Genomic DNA, 13041 nt, shown 5'->3' with positions numbered 1-13041 from the left:
TGTGCAACTTATTCTAAAATATTACTTCGAAAATACTAAACCTCTAGCATCCATAGCCTGAGCATTAATAGTTTTGGCATGCGAATTCCGCAGTCTACACAAATCTGCCATATTCGATGTTCGAAATATTTGTTTTGCTTATATGCATTATTTGTGTAGTTATCTAGGGTCATTCTGGTTTGCAAAACCTTAAATTAGAACATTTGCGGTAAAATTTTACACGATTGTCGTGTCGCTTCAGTGTGCGAAAAAAAAATGGTATTGGTTTAGAATTGGTTTAGAAACATTATTTCCTACCGTATTAAACTAAGAAATACATGAACATGAGATGCGTGACAAAGATTTTAAAAATCGGTTGAACTGTTGCTGAGATATGTCTGATTGAAATTTAAGATGCAACTGATATTTATTCACAGGGCTTCAAGTGTTAAATATCTTTCCAATTTACTTCGAATACAATCCTTACATCTTAATGATATCAATTCAAGGTTGGCAGATAATTGGATCAACTGGAAATAAGGAACAAGATAAATAAAATCCCCTTCTCGATAAGCTTCTGACAGGCAAAATCAAGAAACAACCGTTAAAGGAATCGATGATAACTGACGGATCGTTGAAAGCACTTTCCGCAAAGGAGTTCAGCTTATCTGCAGTGTTGTGAAAAATTCATTCCCGGTTTTGTTATTCTTCCGTTCGATTTGGAACACTGAAAGCACGAAGTATCAAATCTTCCGATTCATCAATTTTGCATCCTGCTCCCAGAGAACGGGGAGAAAACGTTCAATTTAACAACGAAACGAATGAAATGGGTGTTCGGCGAGATTCGTTTGGATCAGCCAGCTAGATCTGTTGTGTGCTGCTGGCTTCCCACACGTAAGCCAGGATGAGATATATTGCATATGCTTATTTATTGCTGAGAATATGCGGCTGTCAGATTTTCAAATGCTACTTTACTGCTGTCGGCTGCCTTTGGATACAGTATATTCGGGATTTTCGCGTAATGGTGGAGATAATTTATTCCTTTCGAAAGCAACAATTTATTCTCATCCATAGGTGTGTGGGTAGTATTTTTTTAAACAATGTCTCTACAGGTAGTCGGTAAAAATTTGAATACCGTTTGAAATTTGAATAAATGAATAAGATTACTAGTTTGTATACGAATGATTTTTGGATTTTTAATAAGATATCACCTTTGATGCTAATCCCATCACCGAGACAGTTATTAATGACGTAATAGTTATGGTGCCGACTTCCTTGAGAAGGGAATTAAAGCCGTTGGTCTCTAGATGAACTAGCCAAGGCCTAAAAAGCTCTTCGTTGACAACCAAGCTGGTTTTCGTGAGGACGACGGATCAAATATTTATACTGAGACAAATCCTTTATTAGATCCAGCAATACAATTTGCAGATTCACCATCTGTTCAATGATTTCAAGGTGGCAAAGTTCTCTTTCGGCGCACCATTGAATGTTGCATAAATCTGTGTATGTATATCGTTTCTGATCATGCTACACACTTAAATTTGGAAATCGACCACGGCATCAATTCGCCGGACACTGCGGACACTGCTCTACACTGAAGAAGTCAGTAACTAGCAGACCAAAAAGGCTGTCGCAAGTAGGGTTTTTAATCCCAATCATAATTATACGGGAAATCATTTTCTGTTTCTAGGGATTCCACTATTTTCTGGGAAGTTCAAACAATAGCCATCGTTTAATTTGCTTCTAACACCATATCGACCAATGCATTAACTAAAATGTAATAGAAAATAGAAATCCATCTTGTATTGTATATAATCTATTTTGGACGTGAATTTAGTAGACTAATAATACTGTTTGTGGATTCTGTTCAATGTTACAGTCACAATTTCAACGTGATACACAAATTGGCATTTATTCAAGTATCTGGAAAGATTAATTCAATTTCGAAAAATATAATTTGAGTTCCAATCAGCAGTCAAGTATGTCAAGTATCATATTTATTGCATGGATTTTTCTTAATTTCTTAAACTCTTTGTTTTCAAGCAAAACGTTAAATCGAAAACAACAGAAACACTTTCGGAGAAAAATAAATAAACGATCTACATAATATAAGAGAATTATAAAAATTCACAGGTAAAATATATATCTATCTATATAAATAAAAATGGAATGATGTTTGTATGTCACGAAATGGTTTGAGAACGGGTGATTGGACTTACATGATTCTTTCATTGTTGAATTCGTCCAGAGCTCCGACGTGTTTGTGCGAAGAATACATTTGAGAAAGACTTCGAAATAGTGGGGAAAACGGGAGAAAACCAATCTAACATTTTCTACACGGGATTTGCATAGCGTTTTTCAACAGCCTACTTAAAGACAAGACGAAGTTTGCCGGGGCCTCTAGTTTTCGATAAAATACAAAAAAATTCTAAAAAAAACATCGAATTTGCCTTATTTTAACCTTTATTAACATTTCCCGGGAATTGTCAGGAGAGAACAATTTCATTTCCCGTTCCCCGGAAAGTCAAACCCTGGTTAAATTGGAAACCCTATTTCACAAGATTAGCAAACTATTTAACGGAATAAAAATATTTTATTCTTATCGTTCTCCAAAATAGTGAAGGGGAAGCAATTGCCTTGCTTTTATAATATGTGAGACATGAATTTTCGGTTAGATCGTCTTAGATCATGCAAATGATTGTTACAAGAAGTAAGAAAATTTACACTTCTAACAAATTTTAATATTCCTAAAAACCTTAATTATTACAAACTTAGCAATATAATATTAAGAAACACTGTTCATACAATGAAAATGTTTCGATGGAATATGTTTATTCGAACTTGTTACGAAGAAGGTTATTCTGATCAATGTTACCCCACTGATGTCATTTTCTTCAGCTCGGTAAATTCACAAAAATGCACCGGCTAACGGTTCAACAAAAAACGAATAAACAACTTTTATTTTGCATGAGAAATTATCTATCGTTATGGCAGTTCTTTATCTTCACACAATTAGCATTGTGTGGTCGAAGAAGCGCAACAAACTTCTACACAATTAAAATGAATGAATGTCTTCAACACTTCAAGGGTAGCGTTTCACGCCAGTTTTCATTCTAATAACCTGCCAGGATAGGGAAACTTTCCCGATGAAATGCAATTTTCGCATTCAAATCATGAGCCACACCGTGAGCCACTTCATTAAATGCATCGCAAACAATTTGCGCATAGGCTTGAAACTTTTCACATTAAAATTCTTCACATCCAAGCGAAATGTTCCCCGCTACTAGTAGATTGGCAGTGGTGTGGTGGCTGTTTGCTATTTTGCGATGGTTTATCCACTCGGGTTTGTAATCTATGAACTTTCAAACAAATTAAAACAATTTTTTGATACTGTTGCTCGCACTCGAGGTCGTCCGTAACAGCGACTGTGTATCTCGATAAAAACTTATTAAGTCGAAGACTTCCGCTACTCCGGTCCAACTTGGCACAACAAACCTTCCCTAGCCTTCAGCGAGGCTATAACAAATACATGAAAGACATTAGCCCGAAAACTATTAGCCGAATACGATACTAACCCGAATGCTATATGTAGTACCGTAAAACGGGGTAACTTTGATAATGCGGGTAACTTTGATAGTGCGAGACACCCTACATACTAAACGAAATAACGAAGTTTCTGTCAATTAGTTAAGAAAAATGAATGCAAAAGTAAAGAGTTTTAATATGACACTTCATGTCAAAGCTATTTTCGTTGGAATCAAGTGCATTTGAGGATTTTTATGCAAATATTAAAAATTTACAAGATTTTAGCATTTTTGCAACGCTTACAAACAATCTGTTCTACGACCACTATTTGATAAAGTCATAATGAGTTCGTCACTAACCCATGATAGCCTAGTTATAGTAGAACATGAATTCGGTCTCAAATCTCTTAGCGAAAACCATTTTTACAAACTGGGACCATTTTTGTAATCTAAGTCAGAAATTTCCATATAGCGTTAAGCGCCTAGAGGTATGAACGCCCTATAAATGTTCCGTAATTCATTCAATCTTGTTCGATTTATACTCCATTATCAAAGTTACCCCAAAACAGAAAACCGACTTTCGATTATATGAAAAATTATATATCCATTCAGAATAAATCTTTTGGCAATCTATCAAGTGCAATCGATAGCTAAGATGTCAGTACTTGTTTTAAAAATATAAATTGTAATTCTTTGAAACAGCATGCATAAATATTGAAGTTTTCTTCGAAAAAACTATCAAAGTTACCCCGTTTTACGGTACTATGAATCAGTCTAGTTATCCAACAATATAGTACTTACACTTTTCTTTTACGTTCTCTTCTTTTTAAATATCTGCAGATGCAGATGCAGACGAAAAGAGCATATTTGCAAAATGTTAACATTGAGAAAATTCACGATTGAAAATCCAGTATATTAGTTATCCCTATTTTGAAACCATTACCTTTTTTACTTATTTTATATTTGTGTTCGTCACAAGTATAAAATAAGTTGTTTGTTACACAGCGTAACAAAAATGACATATTTGCGTGTCTCAAGAATAAAATTAGGTGTTTCTAGTAGATTTTGGATTGCTGAATTTGATGCCGTTTTCATAAATTTTTCAGCACGTCACAATTTTTAGCCACAGGTCGCCAAAGTTGTATAAAACACTGATTTCATCGATGTTTACATGAGATTTAATGTATGATTTATCAATCTTTTTTGTGATCTAATCCACCAAGCATGCAAGATAGGACTTAAACTTTCAATTTAGATATAATTTAGTTGAAATTGCACGATAAAATTTAGATTAAATTGATTTTTCCAACATGCTTGCAGTCTCCATACAAAATTCTTCGTTTCACTTATATGGCAAAACACAAAACATTTCTGAATCACCAAAAACTAACTTTCTAACATCGAAAATATTATGAAGTTTGTTGATTAATGTTGTTTTATACATTAAGTTTGAATGGTGTGGCAAATTAAGCAAATAAATTGCCGTACAAGCTGGCAAACTTGCATGCAAGTTGTTTAAAAAAGTCAAATTTTGCATTTTTTACAGTGAATATCTCAAAAACTAGACGTGCTACGATATTTTTGAAAACGGCAATAGATTCAGCAACCCTTAATGGAGTAAATAGCAGTTTTTTGGTGCTTGCAATGGCACAAATCTCCCAACCGGTGGGGAACGTGCCTTTGGAGCCGGCCTTCTGAACCTCAGCCTTTTCAACGTCATTCGGTGAGCCTTATGCAAAAATATCACACAAATAAAAAATCCGTGTTGTAGCATTTCTCAGCCAAACTATAGGAAAATTTATCGATATTATAGAACCACTGTGTTTTCGATACTATTAAGACAAAAAGCGTATAAAAATGGAAACGATGTTGGAAAAGCTCATGAGTATTTAAATTTCATAAAAGGAGACATTTCAAACCAAAAACATTACCATCTTTTTTGTCTATTGTATATGAGCATTGCGGTAGACCCCCCCCCTTAGCATCATCTTTTCACCCCCCAATTTATATGACTCCAACATGAAGAAAAATCTTCGGAATAATTGACAAAAAAAACTCTTCAGTAGTTACGTTCTTTATTTTGTACACCAATAGTAAGAAAACCTCGCTTGTCGTACACAGCATCAGCAGGGCGGTTCTGACTTTGGTGAGTTACGTGACAACCCAAAGGTTAATCGTCCGGCTGTCGCTCGATTCGCTACCGCTAGAACCAGCTTGTTGTTGTGTGTGATAAGTCCAACTTTTCGACATCTCTGTTGCAGAGAAAAAAATACCGTGGTACAAAAGGATCAATATCCTGGAAATGCGGTTCACAAAATTCGTATTTTTTCAATAATGCAAACAATGCTGTTTTAAATGTTTTATCATAAAACAGCATGTACACAGCATTGTGATTTCCAATGTGTTTGGATGATGCCCTGCTCGGGGAGCCCGGTGATGATGATTTCCCTTACAAGATTATTTTTGAAGAAATCCATACATTAACTACCACTTGTATAATGTTTTCAAGAAAGTTCAACTTAGCTAAGTTTTGTTCAGATAGCTGACAGAAGTTGAGCCTGGTGTGAAAAGTTTAAATAAAATTGACAATAGTTTTTATTCCAGTAATAAATACTATATTTCTTTAAGAATTTTGGAATGATCAAATTCCCCATCTCGACTTTCGCGCCATTATCATCGTTTAATTGCCTATATAAGCCAGTAGTCTATTAGACTAATGAACGTGTAACTAGTTAAAATATAAGCCCAAAGCACATGTTACAAAGTTAAGTGTCTGTTGTTTAGTGTTCCAATAAACTGTTCGATCCAGCCGTTCGTGTTCACTTTCTGTATCCGGAAGGAAAGTTCGTCGCTCTTGTGCTCCTTTCCAAAGCTGGCCATTTCACGGCACTAACCTCTCAAGTGCTGGAATATGCGTCAACTAATAATAAACTTGGTTATGGCGTAGTTCATCAAAAGTCCTTCAGAAATATCTCCAAAATACATCCCAAATTGCGGCAGATACTACGGAAATACTGCTTCGAATATCCGAATTATACAAGAATTATCTATGAAAAATGTTTTTGAAATATTCCTTGCCTTAGAATTTTCATAGAAAATTTGTTGAAAAAACCCAGACATGATTTTGTTTCCGAAAATAGCATAGCGGTAAAGGAATCTTAGGATAAATATTTAGCAAAAAAAAAACTGAAAATGAGAATTTTAAAATTTTAATATAGAAATTTGTTAGGATCTTCCTTAAAATATTTCTGTAGAAACTATAACTTGCTGACAGAATCCATATCATGGGACTGAATTCTTATACACCTCCAGGGCGAAATGTTTTGTTCTAGTAGAATTCTTAGGAATTACAAAAAATCAGATAGATTCAAAAAATAATTTCAAAAGAAGATTCTGATGGAACTTCTTGAGAAATTTGACTTTTATAATTTATGAATTATCCTGTTATCATTCATTGTTTCCGTCTACTTGAACAATTTATTTCTTCTCCTTCCTTGACATGGCACTTTCTAAAACTTTGTAGAAACATCTTTGCATTCTTCAAAGAACAAAAAGGTTAAGAATTTGAAGAAAAAAGTCAAAAGTTTGGAAAACTTTTAGAATTATACGTTTATATGTATGGTTCCTGATACCTGCATGTTCATAAAGAATTCTTCAATACATTTCAACAGTAAGATAAAAATTTCCTCCAAGATCTAAACTTAGTAAAATATTACATTACATTATTACATTAGAGATCTTTGACAATGTTCATAAAAAAGCTTACACATTCGCCTTGAGAATTAAAGCTAATCCCTCCAAAATAGTTTATTTCGAATTTCTGTAAGTAGGAAACAAAATATATCTACATCAACTTGTTCGTTCGTTCTTCTTCTTGGCATTAACGTCCTCACTGGGACAGAGCCTGCTTCTCAGCTTAGTGTTCTTATGAGCACTTCCATAGTTATTAACTGAGAGCTTTCTTTGACAATGTTGCCATTTTCGTGTGGCAGGTACGATGATACTCTATGCCCAGGGAAGTCAAGGAAATTTCCATTACGAAAAGATCCTGGACCGATCAGGAATCGAACCCAGACACCTTCAGCATTGCTTTGCTTTGTAGCTGCTGACTCTAACCACTCGGCTAAGGATGGCCCCTGTTCGTTATGATATCAATAAATTAATCGTCAGGAATTTCGTTTCAGATACTCCTCAGTGAGTTCATGTATTTTCCGATAAGAATTAGGTAAATTTTTCGAATTCAATTTAAGTTATATGAATATGGAGCGTAGAGTAATTTGTAAGGAATTCCCTACAAAAAAATTGAGATTTTCAGTAGTAGTTTTTCAACCAAATATTAAGTGCAAATAGTTTTCTAGATGTAATTTCTGCAAAAAAAAAAAAAAAAAACAGAGTTAACATTCGGAAAAATGTATGGAGTTATTTCTAGGACCTAGAAGATACCTGATCGAATTTCTGTAGAAATTTTTCGAGAAGTTTAAGAATTAATTGCAATAACTCTAGTAAATCTGTTGTAAAATTTCTTTAAAAGTTCCCTTGAAGAATAGCTAGTGCTGTTCAGTGAAAAAACAATCACCGAAAAATACTAAGATGAATCTTTGGTGAAGTTTTCTGAAAAATTCTAGGACAACGTCCTAGGGGAAGCAGTAATATATTTCTGAATTTGTTTATCGCCATATCGGTCTATTTTGCTCGAAGTAAGAGGGAGGATGGAGAAGAAAGCAATGAATAATAGATGGATAGGTACCGTAAGGGAACGGCGAGAGAAATTGGATTAGATGTTGAAGAGGGCATACCATATGAAACAGTATTACTTGAAACGTCCTTCCTTGTGGCTAACGTCCCCTATGGGAACGGCTTGGGTGTGTTTTGAGAATGACACTACCAAGACAGCCTTACGGTACCTATTCATCTAGTATTCATTGCTTTGTTCTCCATGCTCCCTCTTACTTCGAGCAAAATAGACCGATATGCCGATAAACTAATTCAAAAATAGAATTATCACGGTCGATACCTTTGTATGTAAAATAATATATTTCTTTGACGAAAACAAATCGCTCGGGAAATTTTTGAGTATGTTCACAGAAGATTTTTTTGTTAAAAACAGTTGAACGTATTTCGCTAGAAACTTTATAGGAATGTTTGATTTTTTCTTAGTTCGGCAAAGTATTCTAAGTGAGGTATTTTAGGAAGAAATAAAAAATTTTATTTTTGAGATAGTTTTGAAGGAATGTGGGGAACAACATACAATTGGTTTTAAGAGAATTGCAAAGAATTTCTTGTTTAAATCAGATATTTCTGCGGAGATCCACTCTGAGAAATCAACAAGCATATTTTACCAATTGTAACCTTTTTGCAATACACAATTACGAATGACCATAAAAATAACACCTGAAGAATCGTGGATACTTTTGCAGCGGATTTTTCAAGCAACCCTTGAAGGTTATGCATGAGATTTTCTGAGAGATTTGTTGAAGGAATCTAAGAAGAAACTTTAGGAAGAACCTCAAAGGCAAAGTTGAAAAAACGGTTGGTGGTCACTCTGAAGGATTTGTGGAATTAATCCCCCACCAAGATCTTGAAGACAGTTTTGGTGAGAGCCCTGGGATATCTTGTACTTTTTTTTTTTTAGAAATCCTCAGTTATTCCAGAAAATCTTTAGCACATTACTTGTTCATGGATGGATGGTATTTAAACTAAAAATTTTGATTTTTTATGTTATAAGTAGGTAGAGGACTTTCTTGGAAAAATGCTAAAATACTTCCTTATGAATTCTTCAAAACATTGTTTAAAGCAGTTTGATAGATATTCTTCGAGAAATTTTCTGGTAGATCAAAAAGCCTTAAAAGCTTCAGCAAATAAGAACTACTAATCCCAGTAATTATTTATGGTGAGAATCCTAGGAGGAACTAAGTTAAAACTGGTAAATAAGTTATTAGTCAAGGCACTGAAAAGGTACGTAAATATTTCATAAAGTAATACACGTGGGAATTCTCAATGGAGTCTCTGAGAACACATGGTTGAATACCTCAAATCTTCGCGAAAGAATCACAAGGGATATTCCTCGTGAGTTCTCTGAAAGTATTTTTAAAGGTTTTTTTTACTGGATTAGACAAATAATGAAAATTTTCCATATTGCAAACTGAATTTCCAGATGTAACTGCAGCGATATGAGAAAAAATCAAAAACGAGTAAAATTAATAGAAATTTATGCAAACTACGAAATTTGAGAAAATTACTGTTATTGCGGCCAACATTACTCTTGGGAAAACAAGAATTTGCTAGGCCCCCTCCAGAAAAATATCCTAGCAAAGCCAATGTATCATACGAAGCGTGTACACAAAATTTACAAACGTGTACATGTGTGCGAAAAAGCAGAAGAAATCAGCAATCCATAAAACTTGGATAATAACTTGGAATTCATTATGATAAATTCGGACTTATTAGCTTAGCTTAGACTGACTACATATATCAATGGTTGCTATTCCGTGATTGACCGAAGTCAGTGAAAATGCACAAAGAATCAACTAGAAGTTCAGCTGGGATTGGCCATAAACTTCTTCAGTGTGTATAATTCAGTGGCTCTATTTATACAGGGTCAATAACGGCGCCGGCCACGTCCTTGCAGTCAGGTGGGATTGGGGGAAGGAATGTTAGTGTGTAACCTTTGCTATTTGGAGTCCGTGTTTGCCTCTGCATCTTCACAAAGGTTACTGGGAGGGATGTTTGTTGATGGGGAGGATCGTTGGGTCACAGGATTCACTTTGATAAGCGATTAGACCATGATAAATAATTATTTGTGAGATATAAACATGCTTACATGTAAATATAATATTTTCGTTTGATATGAACAATTTCTATGTAGAGAAAAATTATGCCGACACTTGAGGTGACGAACCATTCAAATTTGTTGAACATATACCTAAATATAACATTCCTAACACTCTTATTTTAATGCCGACACTTACAGTGACGAACTATCCAAAGTTTGTTGAATAAAGTGAATCTTTCGCAAGTCTACACTTGTAGTGTCGAACTATTCAAAGTTTTTTTTTAATTACAAAAATAAAGGTAAAAAGAAAGGGGTGTTTTGAAAAAAAAAAGTTAAACATTAATAATTCATGAATCAGAGTTTATGTCCACACTCACAGTGACGAACCATTTATAGTTTGTTGAAGAATCATATTTACGATTAAATGTGCAGTTCTACATATTTTATGTATGTTTTTCAGCCTATGGCTAAAAATATAGCATGAAACGAGCTCACCAATTGATCCGAGATCCGCGACCCGAGATCTTGCCCTAATCGCCCGTCCCCGCAGGAGCAAGCATCAAGGTCGAAGGATCAAACACTACTCAATATGAAAAATTCGGACTTTTTAACCTAAAAAAGCAGTTTTTAGGAATTTACTCAAAACATTGATTTTGCTTGTTAAATGGTTTCTAAGATAAACGCAAAAAAAGTTAGATGGTTGATAAACACGATAGCATCAAAATATCTGTAATAAAGAAATACTCGTTCCGCGGAAAATCGAGTTGATTTTCCGAAACATAAAATACGAATATTTGGCAACACTGCAGTGTACTGTTGCCACACATTTTTTTCTAGGCTTCCTAAACAGTTTCCAGAAAAAGTTCCGAAGGTCATTTTTCTCTATATAGTTGATGAATGATAGCCGATCGGTATTCATCGACATTGATTGATTACCCGAGGAGGAACAAATAACTCCCTAATAACTTATGCATACCATTTTTTGGTATCATACCAAAATTAGGTATTGTTCAGTTGTCAATACCTCAATTTGGTATTATAATGGTATTGAAAAAAATCTTTAAAACAATTAAAAATACTTCATTGAGGTATTAAACAGCTATTGAGGTCTGCTGGAGGTATTGAACTACAATTGAAAAATTTCATTTTTATATGAAAATCCATCAAGTATTATTGTGGTATTACAATACCTGATCTAGTTATCAGTTTGGTGTTCGTAGAATATGCTTGAGATATTATTTGAGGTATTTTACCTCTTATGCAGGGCTAATTCATACCTCATTCAGGTATGTAGTATTGGAAATTATCTGGTATGGAATACCTCAATTTGGTATTCAGTAGTTATTTTCTTCTGCTCGGGTAGTTAAGCTTTGTAAATATTGTTTACTAGTGATCTCGGCAAACTTCGTCTTGTCATCAAGTAGGCTATTGTAAAATGTCACATTAGTCTTCTTCTGTTTTGTCGATTATTCCGGAGACTTTCACAAACTTTTTCCTCGCACGATCACGTCGCATCTCTTGTCGAGTAGAACAGTGAAAAACTAACGTCAATCCGTTCATCCGTTTTCAAGACATTTTGTGACATACAAAAACCATTCCATTTTTATTTATATAGATAGATATAGATAAAACTAACCATTATATTGAGAAAACTGAATTCAATTTTGACTATCCTACCAACAAAAATGAACCAGCCTAAATTGATTCGTACGCTCGCGAGAGCAACGATGAGAGTATAAATACTCAGCAATGGTCAAGCTGTTGTTAACCGCAACATTGCGTCAATGATCAAGTTTTACATCTCGGTAGCGTGTGCAACAGAGTGCTGTCGATCGTTTTCATACCTACCAATCATTCTCGTTCATTGACCGTTGTACACCCGATCCTGTTTTTGCGATTTTTTTTTACACGGATTCCATGTCAAATCGGTCAGTCACAGAACTCGACCATCTTCGATTTGGATTAAATTTTGCACATGTTTTTGGTATGGTAGAATAAGTGGTTTCCATAGAAAAATTGATCATTTTGACTCAAGCGTAACTTTTGAAAATGGCCTATAAATGTTTGCATGCAACTTATTTGAAAAATTCTAACGAATAACTAATGAAAATGGCCTATTTTAATATTTAAATAATATTTTTTGCATTAAACTCGATATAATTCACAAATGGCTACTTCTAGAGAAATTATTCATATAATCATTATGGCTTAGAATCATTTCAAGTTGCTTACTGTATCATCAGAACGTATTTATTTTGACAAAATATCAAAATTTTGAAAATCGTCCAAAAGTTGTTCTTAGAAAAACTTTTTTATTAAAAATTTCTCCATCATGAAACTTTGTCCCAAACCTGTTTTTACTATCAAGATTATATGGTGAAAATTTAAAAAATATTAAAAATGGGGTTTTTGTGTAATTTAAAATTTAAGTTTTATTTTTGATTTTTTTATGAAAATTAATAAAATATTTTTTCAGTGTATATTTTTTCTTATAGTCCAAACGGTTCACTACAACTTCTTCATAGAATATTTTTCTCTAAAATCAACAGTTTCGGAGTTAGAATTTTTCAAATAAGTTGCATGCAAAAATTCATAGGCCATTTTCAAAAGTTCCACTTGAGTCAAAATGATCAATTTTTCTATGGAAAACACTTATTCTACCATACCAAAAGCATGTGCAAAATTTAATCCAAATCGAAGACTATCGAGCACGATTTTTATTTTTTTCGACTCATTCTGCATGGAATTCGTCTTTACACGGACGTG

Source organism: Aedes aegypti, chromosome 2 (genome assembly GCF_002204515.2).
Source record: "Aedes aegypti strain LVP_AGWG chromosome 2, AaegL5.0 Primary Assembly, whole genome shotgun sequence".
Lineage (NCBI taxonomy): Eukaryota > Metazoa > Arthropoda > Insecta > Diptera > Culicidae > Aedes > Aedes aegypti.
This window is presented reverse-complemented; position numbering follows the sequence as displayed.